The sequence below is a fragment of the Caloenas nicobarica genome, chromosome 4 (genome assembly GCF_036013445.1).
Source record: "Caloenas nicobarica isolate bCalNic1 chromosome 4, bCalNic1.hap1, whole genome shotgun sequence".
NCBI lineage: Eukaryota > Metazoa > Chordata > Aves > Columbiformes > Columbidae > Caloenas > Caloenas nicobarica.
Genome location: NC_088248.1, coordinates 21,621,159 through 21,635,087, shown reverse-complemented (window position 1 = coordinate 21,635,087; position 13,929 = coordinate 21,621,159). Strand labels below are relative to the sequence as shown.

The window sequence follows — 13,929 nt, the reverse complement described above, 5'->3', positions numbered from 1 at the left end:
AGGCAGCCCGTGCAGGAGCCTGCACAGCCTCTTCCCTGCTGTATATTTTCTGAGAGCTAATAAAACACCAGCACAGTCACTCCTAACCGGGGCGGGGGCTGCCAACCACTACGGTGTCTGTGGAGCTGCAGAAAGTGTTACGTATGTCACCCAAGTACTCTGCAAGGGAAGAGGCACCATCTTTTGCGTCAAAGTTTTAGAAACTACCAGAGAAGCATCTAAAAATGCCAGGAGTGACAGCTAATCTTGGACGTGGAGGAGCTGAGGCCCAAGTGCCCAGCCAGGAGCCCTGGAAAAGGGATGGGAGTGGGTTTAGTGCCCTGAGTTCAGTGCCTCCTAAAAAAAAAAAAAGTGCAGTTTCAAGGTGACTTGTCTTGAGCAAACAAATCAACTACCTGCTTTTAAGAACTGTGGCCTCAAGGTCCTGGTGGGAGGTTGGAGGGAGCAGCCTGCCACCCGTTATCCAGGAGTGTGCATCGGCTGGAGCGTGGCAAGGCCAGCATCGAGCCAGTCAGGATGGGTCAGACGTCACACGTGTTTTGGCAAATCTAGACTGAGTTAACAGGTTACCTCTGAAACATAGACCAGAATTTTACTTGGCTTGTTGTGTAGTTCTTGCGAACACAATGCTACATCTAGGAAGGCATCCAGTTGCTTGATACCAGGCAATACACCAGAAATGCAGCTGTTGTGCTTCCACATGTGCACAACAGCTGTCTTAGACCAAGCCAGCAGTGGTCATGCATGACTCTTCTAAGTATGCATCACTTCTTAAAAAAAAAAAAATAGTAATAAAGATAATTTAGAGCTGGAGCTGAGCAGTAGCAATGGAGACACACAGACCCCAACTGGAAAGGGTTCATTAACTTAAAAACCAAAAAAAAATATTCCTCAACAGCTATAGAGTGGAAGAGTACAAAGTGATACTCTGGCGCTTCTTCACAGCCTTGTGAAGCCTCTATAGTCTCTTTCCTGACTTTAAGATAGTAAGCAGGGACATTCTATGCTACAAGGTGGGGTGTTTGTTTGTTTTTGTTTTGTTGGGGATTTTTTTGTTTGTTTGGGGGTTTTTTTGGTTGGTTTTGGGGTTTTGTGTTGTTGGGTGGGGTTTTTTTTAATTGTTCCATTTCCCTCCCCCTCAACCATAATTAAAATGCAATATGTGACATAACTCTGGGGAAAACAAAAACAACACCCACGAAAACAAGAACAAACCCACAAGCAAACAAAAAAAACCCACAACCACCTCAAAACAACATTTTTTTCCAATTTAGGCTATAGTTAATGAAAAAAGATGTTGAGTTCCTGTAGTATCCTCAGTTGTCTGTATGTATATCTGCTCTACTTTACTTTTCCAATTTCTAGTTTCTATCACATATCTTCTTTTTCCAGCACTTCTTAGATAGCATTTCCCTCAAACTGCAAACTGTGGATTGTTACTCCAGTGCCTGTTTAAATAAAGAACAGAAAAATGCTCTCTATCACTGAGCCTAATGTGACCAAAACCAAACCTTGGTTGCAGCGACCATGAGATGGTGGAGTTCAGGATCTCACGTGGCAGGAACAGAATACCAAGCAGAATCACAATCCTGGACTTCAGCAGGGCCAACTTTGGCCTTTTCCAGCAATCGCTGGAGGAAATCCCATGGGCAAGGGTACTTGAAGGTAAAGGGGCCCAAGATAGTTGGTTAGCATTCAGGTACTGCTTCTACCAAGCTCAAGATCAGAGCATCCTGACATGTAGGAAGTCAAGGAAGGGAGCCAGGAGACCTGCGTGGTTAAACAGGGAACTGCTGGGCAAGCTCAAGTGGAAGAGGAGAGTTTACAGATCATGGAAGGAGAGGCTGGCCACTTGGGAAGAATATAAGGCTGTTGTCAGAGGATGTAGGGAGGCAACTAGGAAAGCTAAGGCCTCCTTAGAGTTAAACCTGGTGAGAGGGGTCAAGGACAACAGAAAAAGCTTCTTCAAATACATGGCAGATAAAACTAACTCCAGGAGGCAATGCAGGCCCACTGAAGAATGGGGTGAGTGCACTGGTGACAGAAGATACAGAGAAGGCAGAATTACTGAATGCCTTCTTTGTCTCTGTCTACTCTGCCGAAGGCTGTCCTGAGGAGCCCCGTACCCCTGAGGCCCCAGAGGAAGGCAGGACAATGGAGGAGTTTGCCTCAGTTGATGAGGACTGGGTTAGGGACCAGTTAAGCAATCTGGACATCCATAAATCCATGGGTCCAGATGGGATGCACCCGCGGGTGCTGAGGGAGCTGGCTGAAGTCATTGCTGGACCGCTCTCCATCATCTTTGCCAAGTCTTGGGAAATGGGAGAGGTGCCTGAGGACTGGAGGAAAGCAAATGTCACTCCAGTCTTCAAACAGGGCAAGAAGGAAGACCCGGGTAACCATAGACCGGTCAGCCTCACCTCCATCCCTGGGAAAGTGATGGAACACCTTATCCTTAGTGCCATCTCAAGGCATATTAAGGATAAGAGGGTCATTAGGGGCAGCCGACATGGCTTCACCAAGGGGAAGTTGTGCTTGACCAGCCTCATAGCCTTTTATGAGGACATAACCAGGTGGCTAGATGATGGTAGAGCAGTGGATGTGATCTATCTTGATTTCAGTAAAGCATTTGACACCGTCTCCCACAGCATCCTCATGGCTAAACTGAGGAAGTGCGGTCTGGGCAATTGGGTATTGAGGTGGACTGTGAACTGGCTGAAGGAAAGAAGCCAGAGAGTCGTGGTCAATGGGGCAGAGTCTGGTTGGAGACCTGTATCTAGTGGAGTCCCTCAAGGGTCAGCACTGGGACCGGTACTATTCAATGTATTCATCAATGACTTGGATGAGGGACTAGAGTGCACTGTCGGCAAGTTTGCTGATGACACCAAGCTGGGAGGAGTGGCTGACACGCCAGAAGGCTGTGCTGCCATCCAGAGACCTGGACAGGCTGGAGAGTTGGGTGGGGAAAAATTTAATGAAATATAACAACGGCAAGTGCAGAGTCTTGCATCTGGGCAGGAACAACCCCAGGCTCCAGTATAGGTTGGGGAATGACCTATTAGAGAGCAGTGTAGGGGAGAGGGACCTGGGGGTCCTGGTGGACAGCAGGATGACCATGAGCCAGCACTGTGCCCTTGTGGCCAGGAAGGCCAATGGCATCCTGAGGTGTATTAGAAGGGGGGTGGTTAGTAGGTCGAGAGAGGTTCTCCTTCCCCTCTACTCTGCCCTGGTGAGACCTCATCTGGAATATTGTGTCCAGTTCTGGGCCCCTCAGTTCAAGAAGGACAGGGAACTGCTGGAGAGAGTCCAGCGCAGAGCCACAAAGATGATGGAGTGGAGCATCTCCCTTATGAGGAAAGGCTGAGGGAGCTGGGTCTCTTTTGCTTGGAGAAGAGGAGACTGAGGGGTGACCTCATTAATGTTTATAAATATGTAAAGGGTGAGTGTCACGAGGATGGAGCCAGGCTCTTCTCAGTGACAACCAATGATAGGACAAGGGGCAATGGGTACAAACTGGAACACAGGAGGTTCCACTTAAATATGAGAAGAAACTTCTTCTCAGTGAGGGTGACGGACACTGGGACAGGCTGCCCAGGGAGGCTGTGGAGTCTCCTTCTCTGCAGACATTCAAAACCCACCTGGATGCCTCCTGTGTAACCTCATCTGGGTGTTCCTGCTCCGGCCGGGGGATTGGACTAGATGATCTTTCGAGGTCCCTTCCAATCCCTGACATTCTGTGATTCTGTGAATGTAGGCTTCACTCTCTGGCTGGTCAAAAAAACCATCAAATACTGTCACGATTCTCTCCCTGTTATTTAAGACTGGAATGTTCATTCACACACTAGACTGAAGAATTTGCTTTTTAACAGATTTAACAGCAAGACAGTTGGGAGGGTCAAAGCTGTAACTAAGGTGCTCACGCATAGTTGAGTAAGACTTTAGAACCCATTTATGCATAATTGCAGGAATGAATATAAGCATGTTTCCCCCAGCACGCTCTCGCTGCCTCCTTAACCGTTTTGTCGCAAGTAACTGCAAAAGCCTGGTCTAGCCCCTGCTCAGAAAATTCTTGCTGCTCCTCCTCTGCCTGAACACCCACAACAGGAGCACCACAAGCACGATGTCCTGCACTGAACAACAGACCTAAGGGCTGGAGCAGAGCCCTGCCCCTCCAGCCTCGGGCACCCCCACAGTCACACGTCACATGCTGTGTAGCATCACATGCACAGAGTGTGTCTGGGTACTGAGAGCAACTGCTGCTTGAGGAGAAAGAAAAAAGTCATTTGGCTTCCTTGCAGGAATAACTCCTCCAAAACCATGGGTAGATTAATGTAGAATTTCTTGCTGTAACAAGCAAAATAAATTATGAAGAACAATACATATCTTGTATTTCTTGTATTGCAGGGATTAATGCTTTCCTGATATCTAGAGTTTCCAGCATACAATTGCATTCCAACACAGTTAGAAGCAGTTGTTTTAGAAATAAAATCATAGTTTCTTTTTTCCCAAAACTGAGGAAAAAAACGTAAATGGCATGCGAATATAAGTAAAGATAAATAATTGCAGGAGTGCTTCCTCCCTCAGTGTGATTCTGAAATAATATGCATACATTAGTGGCTGTCACTCATGCCAGTGACACTTTAAAAATGAACCAGAATAGTTCTATTTGCAGGTGTTATCAGAGCACCACCCATTTGCACTCTGAATATTTAGTAAGCAAGCATTCAGATTCATGCTTTTATACTTAGCTACCCATTTTTAACAGGACTGCATACCTAGAGCTTAACGAAAAGTTCTAAATATAAAGTTAATGTAATCTAAAATTTGCACTGAATCTTTTAAGTTGACATTTCAATTAAAAATAAATAAGATCCAGTTATATGGTGATACTGTGATAAGATTGCATTTTTACCAGTCAAGTTTCATTCTTATTCAAAGTGACAGATTTTTATAAGATAGAGCCAGGAAGAACAGTCCTCCAGCCACTTGAACTGGGAAAATATAATTAAGGGTGCACTTAATCACTTCCCAAAATTCAGACACATTGGGATATCACATTTTATGGATAAATGCATTTTGCAATAAACACACTTACTTTCCTGTGACTAGTCTATTAAAGCTAATACTTGCATAATAAAATTTAATTCACATCCAATTTTAACAGGAAAACACCGCCAGATACACTGTAAAAGTTTATTATACACATCTATATGTGTGCACCTACCATCTACAGCTCTCGCAAGTACCCTCTTTCACTCGGTTGCAGCAGCTCTGCTTTATGACACCAACGTGCACGCATCTGGCAGCATTTGGCTCTGGATGGAAAGTCTCTGCACATGCGATGTCCCACACGTCAGCTTAAGTCCCAACACTCGCTTGGTGCTGAGCTCTGGCTGCTCCCCATAGCATGTGTACCTGGAAAGATCTCCTTCCAAGGCATTCCCAATATTCTGGTCTAGGTCAACTCCTGTAACAAGGAATTTAACAGGAAAGAATGAATCCTTTCATATTTTCTTCTAAGTTCTATTTAGGTAACCCAGGTTCCATTGGTGTTGCCATAGTAAATCACATCTGACATCTTCCTAACGTGACTGCCCAAGACATAAGTACTTACGATACAGTGGCAGAATTGACCTGTTGTCACCAAATCCAGTTGTTTATTTAAACCTACTCATATCTTTGGCACTGCGTTCCACAATTTACAAGTAAAACCACTATGTAAAGAAGTACTCTGTTTGCTGCAGTTATAGGTTGGTGCAAAAGTAATTGCAGTTTTGGACTGTGAATTTTAAATCATTATAACTAGGCTCAAACACATCTTTATTAAAATAGGAACCATTACAATCGACACTTTTGCCAATGAGAAATAAGTTTGTTCATTCTTGTAGCGTAAAAATCCATGCTTTGGGATTCAGCAAACTCTTGGAAAGAATTTTCTGCATCCTGCTGGTTGTGGAAGCGTTTTCCCTGCAGAAAGTTGTCAAGACACTTAAGTGGTAGTCAGGTGGCGAGAGGTCAGGTGAATGTGGTGGATGAGGCAAAACTTTGTAGCCCAATTCGTTCAACGTTTGAAGCATTGGTTGTTCAACGTGGGGTTGGGCGTTGTCATGGCGAAGAATTTGGCCCTTTCTGTTGACCAGTACTGGCTGCAGGCGTTGCCATTTTCAGTGACTGTGACATTTTTTTGGTGCAAGTTTGGCTTTGGGAAGTGTGTTTGAGGTTCTTCTTGGTCCAACCGCTGAGCTGGTTGTCACCAGTTTTTGTATAAAATCCACTTTTCATCACATGTCACAGTCCAATTGAGAAATGGTTTGTTGTTGTTGCATGGAATAAGATGACACTTCAAGATGACTTTTTTATTTTTGGTTGGCTCATGAGGCACCCACTTACTGAGCTTTTTCACCTTTCCAATTTGCTTCAAACGCTGAATGACCATAGAATGGTCAATGTTGAGTTCTTCGGCAACTTCTCCTGGGGTTGCAAGAGGATGAGCTTCGATAATTGCTCTCAGTTGGTCATTGTCAACTTGCGATGGCTGCCACTACATTCCTCATCTTCAAGGCTTTCATCTCCTTTGCGAAACTTCTTGAACCACTGCTGCACTGTACGTTCATTAGCAGTTCCTGGGCCAAATACATTGTTGATGTTGTGAGTTGTCTCTGCTGATTTACAACCCATTTTGAACTTGAATAAGAAAATCACTCAAATTTGGTTTTGTCTAACATCATTTCCGTAGTTTAAAATAAATATAAAATAAAAAGCAAGTAATAAGTCAGCACCAAAAAAAAATAAAGCGATAAAAGTGCATTAAAATTATGTATAACATAACCGCATTTATTTAAGAATGTATCCAATATCAAACAGCAAATTTCAACAATGCAAAAACTGCAGTTCCTTTTGCACCAACCTAATAAATTGTTCTGCAGAAATAGTTCCTGACTGGCCTTCCCCAAGTCACTTTATAGCTGCCGGCTCTAGGCCCTCAGGCTGGACAGTCCCACTGTGTTTGGTCTCACCACAAAGCAGAGACCACTTCATCCTTGTGACCATGGCTGTTCTCCTCCTCTGGACCTCTGCACTTACACAAAAACCTCGTGCTGCTCACAGTTCGCTCTCACATGAGGCAAAGTGGTTCACCCTGCTAGATCAGCCCAGTCATTCCTCAGTTCCAGCCAGTATCCCACTCTCATGGTAAATGCTACTGACTAACACTTCAAAAGAAAGAAGATTTTTTTTTTTAAATCCAGAAGTTGGGATTGCTCAGAGGTTTCTTCCACTGGAATGTTTTGCTGTCGGACACGTTTTAAAAGACACAGGAATTTCCTGTAGAGCAGAATTTGTGGCTCCTGACACTGAGCGCTACTGGCCATGTTCTGACAGACTGCCTTTGGATCTGGTTTCCAAAATCCTTTACACAGAGAGGTTTTCTTGAGCATTCATTAGAAACTGGACCTTTTCCATCAGGATTTTTGACGCTTTCACTGGTATAGCCAGTTCCTCAACTTTTATATTTGCTGTTGGCAGCACAAGTCATGCAAGTCTTGTCATTAGTTTTTGTCACCTAATCAACAGCTTGTCAAGATCCAGGCTCTTATTTGGTGGTAGAGACTTGCAAGAACCCTCCATTTTTAGGGAGCCAAAACAAAACGGGTGGGGTATTTTTTTTTTATATAGTTCAGAAAATTTCTTTCCCATGGGACTTTTTAAGCTTCCTGGCCTAGACTAAGAGTGGAACAGAGACACCTTTTACTTTTAATGACCAAATAAAAATAAAGTAGATCACCAAAAACTTTCACTAGCAGCCAAAGAGTGGCCAGGATGCTTAAGCCTCTAGTGTGAATGTTCCCTAGCTGCCAAAAGCTTGCATGGTTCAAAGCTCCTCCCGAGTTATCTGCCAATTCATGACAGGCAAAAAACTCAAAGAAATCCCTTAGCTCTGCAGCTCATTCTAGAAAGCTCAAAAAGAAAGGCTATTTACCTCTAACTCCTCTGAGCTCTGCTGTCTGTACGTATGTTGACATTGAATTTACTGTGCAAACACCAAAAGCCAGAGAACTTCCGTCCCAGCGGTGCTCACAAAAGCACACATACCTTGCCTCCTCTTGCTCTGTTCTTGCAGAGGGTGGCCCACTTGTTGTAACAAGTTGCAGTGTCACAACGAGCTCGAATCAATTATCCTGCTTCTACAGTAAAACTGCTACATCCCTCAAATCTTCTCATCACAGGCCCAGCAATGCAAGTGGACTTTCTGAAGACTTCTGTTAAAATAAAATGAAAAAAATACCTGCAACACCCAATAATGCAATTCATATTGTCAGTTAAGTGAAATCTGAAATCTTAAACCATCCTAAGGAAATATTCAACTTGCATTCTGATGGCAGCCTTTTTTCTGCTTTCCTCCCAGGCAATAAATAGCACAGCCGATGATGAAAGCTACCTTCAAGGAAAGATTCCCACCCACCTGTTCAAAGGTCTTCGAAAGACCTCCTGGGAAGGTGGGAGAACAGAGAGAGACCTCCCAGCGGCAGGCACAGGCCAGAGACAGCTGCCAAGTGCTCTGAAACTGCAGGAAGAAAATGTCTCACCCTTTTCCACTCCAGCAGGCAAACTGGGACACTGGGTAGAGACAGCTCACGAGAGGACCGCAGCCTGCCTGCACACCAGCCGTTTGCCCATACCGATATCTCATGGTGCTCTGGATAATAAAGACAGTTTCTCTTACTAATGGACAATCGAGCATGTGCCAGACCCCATCCAGTCTTCAGGTCATTAAAGGGAGGACCTGAGACTCAGGTGGTAACACCTGAGATCGGCAATGAAACTCTCCAGGAATGGAGAGGCAGGAGTTTGAGGCTCTAATCAAAGAGCTGTACACAAGGACTTGAAACCAAGACTTTCTCACCAGCAAGCTCAGTATGGCTGTGCCCTGACAGGGCCTGCGGGTTATTTTGGACATGAGAGGTGTCAGAAAACAGATTAATGCAGCCTAACTAGGAAATGGGGAATGCATCCACCACGGTTCACAGGCTGGCCCTGAAGGAAAACGACTGGCTTAATTTATAAGGCATGGAAGTTAACCTCGGGGTACTTCCAGTTCACCTGTTTATGATCGAACAGTATATCGTAATTCAAACCCACGTCCTGGAAAGGCGAACAGCAAACAGCCACACCAGCTGCTCAGGGCACCAGCTTGTAATCATCTACCCTCTTCCTTGCACAAATAATGTCATAAGATGAACACCTTATTTATGTAATTATCCATCCTCATCCCTTGACTGCACACCTTATTTTCTCTGTGTTACCACTGTATCCTACATCCCCTCAACTATACAGGATTTCTTTTACTAAAAATACGAAATAATGCAAACACACTAAATATCACAGTGCCATACCTTTAAAAAAAGAAAAAACAAAACAAAAATAAAACAAAAAAAACCCCAAACAAACAAAAACCAAAAACAAACCAAAAAAAACCCAAAACAAAAAACCAAACACTTGAACCACAGTATTTTCTTCTCTCCCCCTCTTTTTTTTGTAAGGAAGAAATTTCAGACAACCTAAGTCAGCACACAAATTAAAATGGAGCACATTTTGATCAGAAAGACTTGTTTTTCTAGAGACTGAGACTCACTCATTAACTCCAGATTCTTCAGCTGTTGGGAAATACAATTTGACAATTTGTAGAGGAAGATTGATTTTTATTTACATACATCTATAAATAAAGACTTCATACCGTGACACCAGCTGCTCAGGTGCATGATAGAAGTTCAGCGTCAGGATTTTGGGCGAAGGACTAGTGAGGGTCCTTTTCTAACACCAACTGAAAAATGCGCTTTCCCTTATCACCTCTAGCACTGGTGAAGAGGGCTGCATCTGCCAGGTGCCTCAAACTGCCTCTGGCCATCTCAGGCTAGAGAAAGGCCTGTCAGCTTTTGCCAAATGAGTTGGAAGACAGTGATGCAAAGATACGATGTGGAAGGAAAGAGAGAAGCTTTGCAAAAGTGAGATTTTGCTCTTGATAATTAAAAGTAGCATGAATTTCACGCTGGCTCCAGCAGCTTTCCATCTACAGACAGAAGCAAAGGGAAATAATGAATAGTGCCAGAAAGATTGCAGAAATACACCTTTCATGAGAATCTTAAAATATGAGCAGAAGGAAAACCATGTAAGGCCAAACCACGTAAACAAAAGATATCAAGGATAAATAAAGGCGTAGGGGGCAAAAAGGATCCAAATGGATTTGAATTTGTTGAGGTGACAGAGCCCGGGTTTCCTGACTACTAGCAATGCCTTGAACAACTTAACCACAAAGAGGCTCCTTGAAAAAAGTTATGCCCTTAAGGTTATTTACACAACAGCTGGGAGTCTTGATCTTGCCAGCTGTGCATGTTCTCTCCTCCAGCTGCAAAATCTTTTATATATGAAAAAGCCCTGGTCAAGAACAAGACAGAAGTGCAGAACCCAGAAGAAAATGAGACCTGAAGCAATTGATTTAGCCCTCTGCTCACCATTTTCTTTAGCACATTTTCCCTGGTTCTGAGTAGCCCAATTCACTTACTTCTGAAGGAACAGTGAACAGTTGGACATACTGAGGAAGGGGGGAAAAAGATGGTAACAAGTGGTTGTTCCTTTACATTGGCTGTAAATCCCAGTACAACACACAGTGCACCGCATCAATTCTACACAAGTGCAGGCAGATATGCAGCATGCTGCTTGCCCTCAGCACAGAGCAGCAGAGAAAATAAGGCTCTCTAGTAAGATGTAAAAATATGCAGATCTGTTGTAAATACCAGTCCAGTTTTAAGGAGGTCTAATCTCTCCTAATTCCAGAAAAACATCGCTACTACCCAGACAGAGTAAGCCTGCCCACAGATCCCAAACAGCCCTATAGCGGATGCAGATTTCAGCTGGTAATGTGAGCATTTTTAAGGAGCAGTGTGGTGCAAGATGGCTATTCACCAGCATTAAAAAAAATAAATGGAAGCATTAAAATAAGCTCAAACCGAATCTTTGATAGGGGCAACATGGTAGCTATATCTTGGTGGATTAGTGCATGACAGAAGTTTTTTAGGGAGAGATAAAGAAGTCCTGAGGAAGTACAACTCTCTCCATCTGAACCATACAGGAATGTAAACCTTACAGGAGGTGATCTAGTCACCAATGCCACGACTGCTTCGCTGTAACTCCAGCACATCTGGTGATGGATCACAAAGCCTATAAGTTGTTTCATGTCGTGCTTGGTGTTAAAATACTACATGTTTTCACAGGTTTGCAGGAGGAAAGTTGAGGACTGACAGCAACTCCCTTAGCTCTTGGAAAGGATTCATACCAAGAGGAACCACTAAGCCACCTGATGCCAGAAAAATATGAACAATACAAACCCTGAAATCTCCCTTTCCGCCACAGGGACTCAAGCTTTGCCCTGCCCAAATGGTGAGACCAAAAGCATGAACCGAGAGACTCTCTGAAGAGATGATTTGTCTCTTTTTTTGTAGGATATTTTTACTGAGGTCTCTCTGGAGTTCCCTAGTAGGGAAGGCAGATGTACTCAACACCGAAATTATGTAGCCCTCAGCATTTACCATTAATCATTTGGCATCAATCACAAGAGATTTATTTTTTTTCTCTCTTGCTGAATGTACACTGTCTTTCCTATGTGGGACTGTTCGACTATGTCTGGTGACTTATTACCAAGAAGAATGAAAGTAGGATGCATCACTCAAAAAGACTGACTAACATTTACAGTTCAATCTGTGATCAGTTATTTAACCAACTTCAGTTGTGAAAACTTAACTGTAGTTAAAAAAACCAAAACCAAAACAAACACACACACTCAAAAAGATCTGAATCCACTTGAAAACAGTTAAAGAGATGAATTAGTAAAAAAAAAAAAAAAAGAAAAAAAAAAAAGAAAATCAACCAACCAAACAAACAAACAAACAAAATCATCAAAAAACCACACCATGAACAGTCAACTAGATAGAGGCAGGGAACATCTATATTGTCTTTGCAAAGCAATAACTGTTATGACTGGCAGCTCTGAGAGTTAAACAGAGCAAGCTTTCCAGTGTTTTGACCTCCAGCAGGTCATGTTCACAAGTCAGTGACCATAAGAGCCAAGCTGGCATTCCCAGTGCCCACAACAATAGATCCAATTACTTCAGCCAACAAGCATTAAAAGGAAAATGCAGCACATAAAGCTCCTATTGCTTTGTTAATTCAAATACATCTACCTGCAGATATAAAGATGAGAGAACAGCACCCTTACCATGTCTGTATGTTATACATGCTCTGGTTTCTTAACTTTCCTTACACATTTTGTTTTCCTAATCTTCTATGTCTGTTTTTCCTTTTTTTTTCAGACATGGCTAAGAGAAAAGATTATTTTGTTCTTCTTTCAATTGCAGATGCATAGATTTAGGTGCTCAGTAAAAAAAAAAAAAAAATGCAAGCTTCATACTTACTATTGTGACTATTTTGATTTTGCTAATTAACCTAGCAGTTTGAATAATTCATTTAGAGGAAAAAGAAGAAAGAGAAACCTTCAGTAAGTACACTGCTGAAGCAAATAAGTTCAAAGGGGATTAACAGCATTTTATAAAAGTCAGATTAAAAAAAAAAAGCCTGTAAGATCCAGCAAATCTACCAGATATCCTAGCCCCAGTGACATCTGAGGAATGGCTGGGACCAAATCTCCATGAAAACCCCTTTGCAAGTATTCAGCATCCTCTACCCTGTCCTGCTGGGGGCGCATAGGGTTTGCCTTCCTCCCTGGAAGGCCTAAAGACCATCACCAAATCCGGCACGTCGGTGCACTCCACACTTGTACCTCAGCTCCTGCGCTGCCCAGGTGTGCTAGTGCTGGCTCCCTCTCACACAACACAGGGAAAACAGCGCCATCAAAATCCTCTCTTACCTCGATATTCTCCCCAAGCAGACAGAGTTCTGCTCGACAGCTTCAAAGTGGCAGAGGAGAATGCCCCGACTGCTGTCTGTGGGCCCAGCAACATGCAGTGATTGCAGCAGAGGAGCTGTACTATCTGAAAGGTGAGTGGAATGTGCACTGTAACGTGACTGTTAATGGGGAGGCTATTTGTGTCTACTTTGTAAATGTCCCTATTTACTTTAGTTAAAGTGATGTCAGAAGAACAAAAACAAAAATACCTATCGAGAGTATAGTAGACAAAACTAACTGTAGAAGTGATACTGCCCCAGAAAAATGCCATGTATCCATTTTTGCCAGGTTGCTAATTACCTATTATTAAGGACATTATACAGTGACCTATTAATACATCTAGGGCCCTTTGTTGCCCTATTATCAATAACAAATGGGAACCTTCTGTACTATTTTGGGCAATGACCTTTCTCCACAGCATTGTAGTGTATCTTGAGCCAGGAGCCTCCGGAGCTGTAATTCCAGCTCCACTGTTGACTTGCTGCATGAGGAGTGAAAGTCACTTTAACCTCTTGGGGGCTGTTTCTTTTTCTGTGAAGTTGTAGTGACACTTGCCTACCTCTCAGCTCCGCGTAGTGCTTTACCGAGTTCAAGTATTTGAGCAGAGCTTTGTGGCTGCAAAAATGCCAGATCAGTGTGACACATTGCTGCAGCTGTGTAAGGATTTTAACACAGCAGAAATTCAGCTGCAGCCGGAAGAACATATTGAGCAGAGCTACAAGATTCCCGTTTCTCAGGTGAGAACTTACAGTCACTAGCTTTAGGCTACACGTCACCACCTAGTGACATTTAACTTGTCAGTGATTTTAGACAAAGGGTTTCTCAGCACACAAGAAAGAAAAGCTCAGTACTTGTTCCCACCTACATGCCAGCAGAATTCGGCGCGATGTTAACAACTCACATAATAGCAAAGGATGCACCTAAAATAACAGCATGCAGAGACCATAGGATGAAAATTACTGGGACGAGCAGAA

General features: G+C 43.3%; 1 long non-coding RNA gene across 4 annotated transcripts in view; it reads right to left on the bottom strand.

Annotated features, from left to right (window-relative positions):
* Positions 1-13,037, bottom strand: part of LOC135988397 (uncharacterized) — a 40,787-nt gene extending 27,750 nt beyond the window's left edge. For 2 of the 4 annotated variants that reach the window (XR_010606142.1, XR_010606141.1), the window contains exons 1-4: positions 12,917-13,037; positions 8,092-8,258; positions 5,225-5,467; positions 396-572 (exon numbers count right to left, since the gene is read on the bottom strand). This is a non-coding gene — a long non-coding RNA (uncharacterized LOC135988397). The remainder of the gene's footprint in view (positions 1-395; positions 573-5,224; positions 5,468-8,091; positions 8,259-12,916) is intronic. The other 2 variants (XR_010606144.1, XR_010606143.1) reach the window with 2 other exon arrangements.
* Positions 13,038-13,929: the final 892 nt, after the last annotated feature.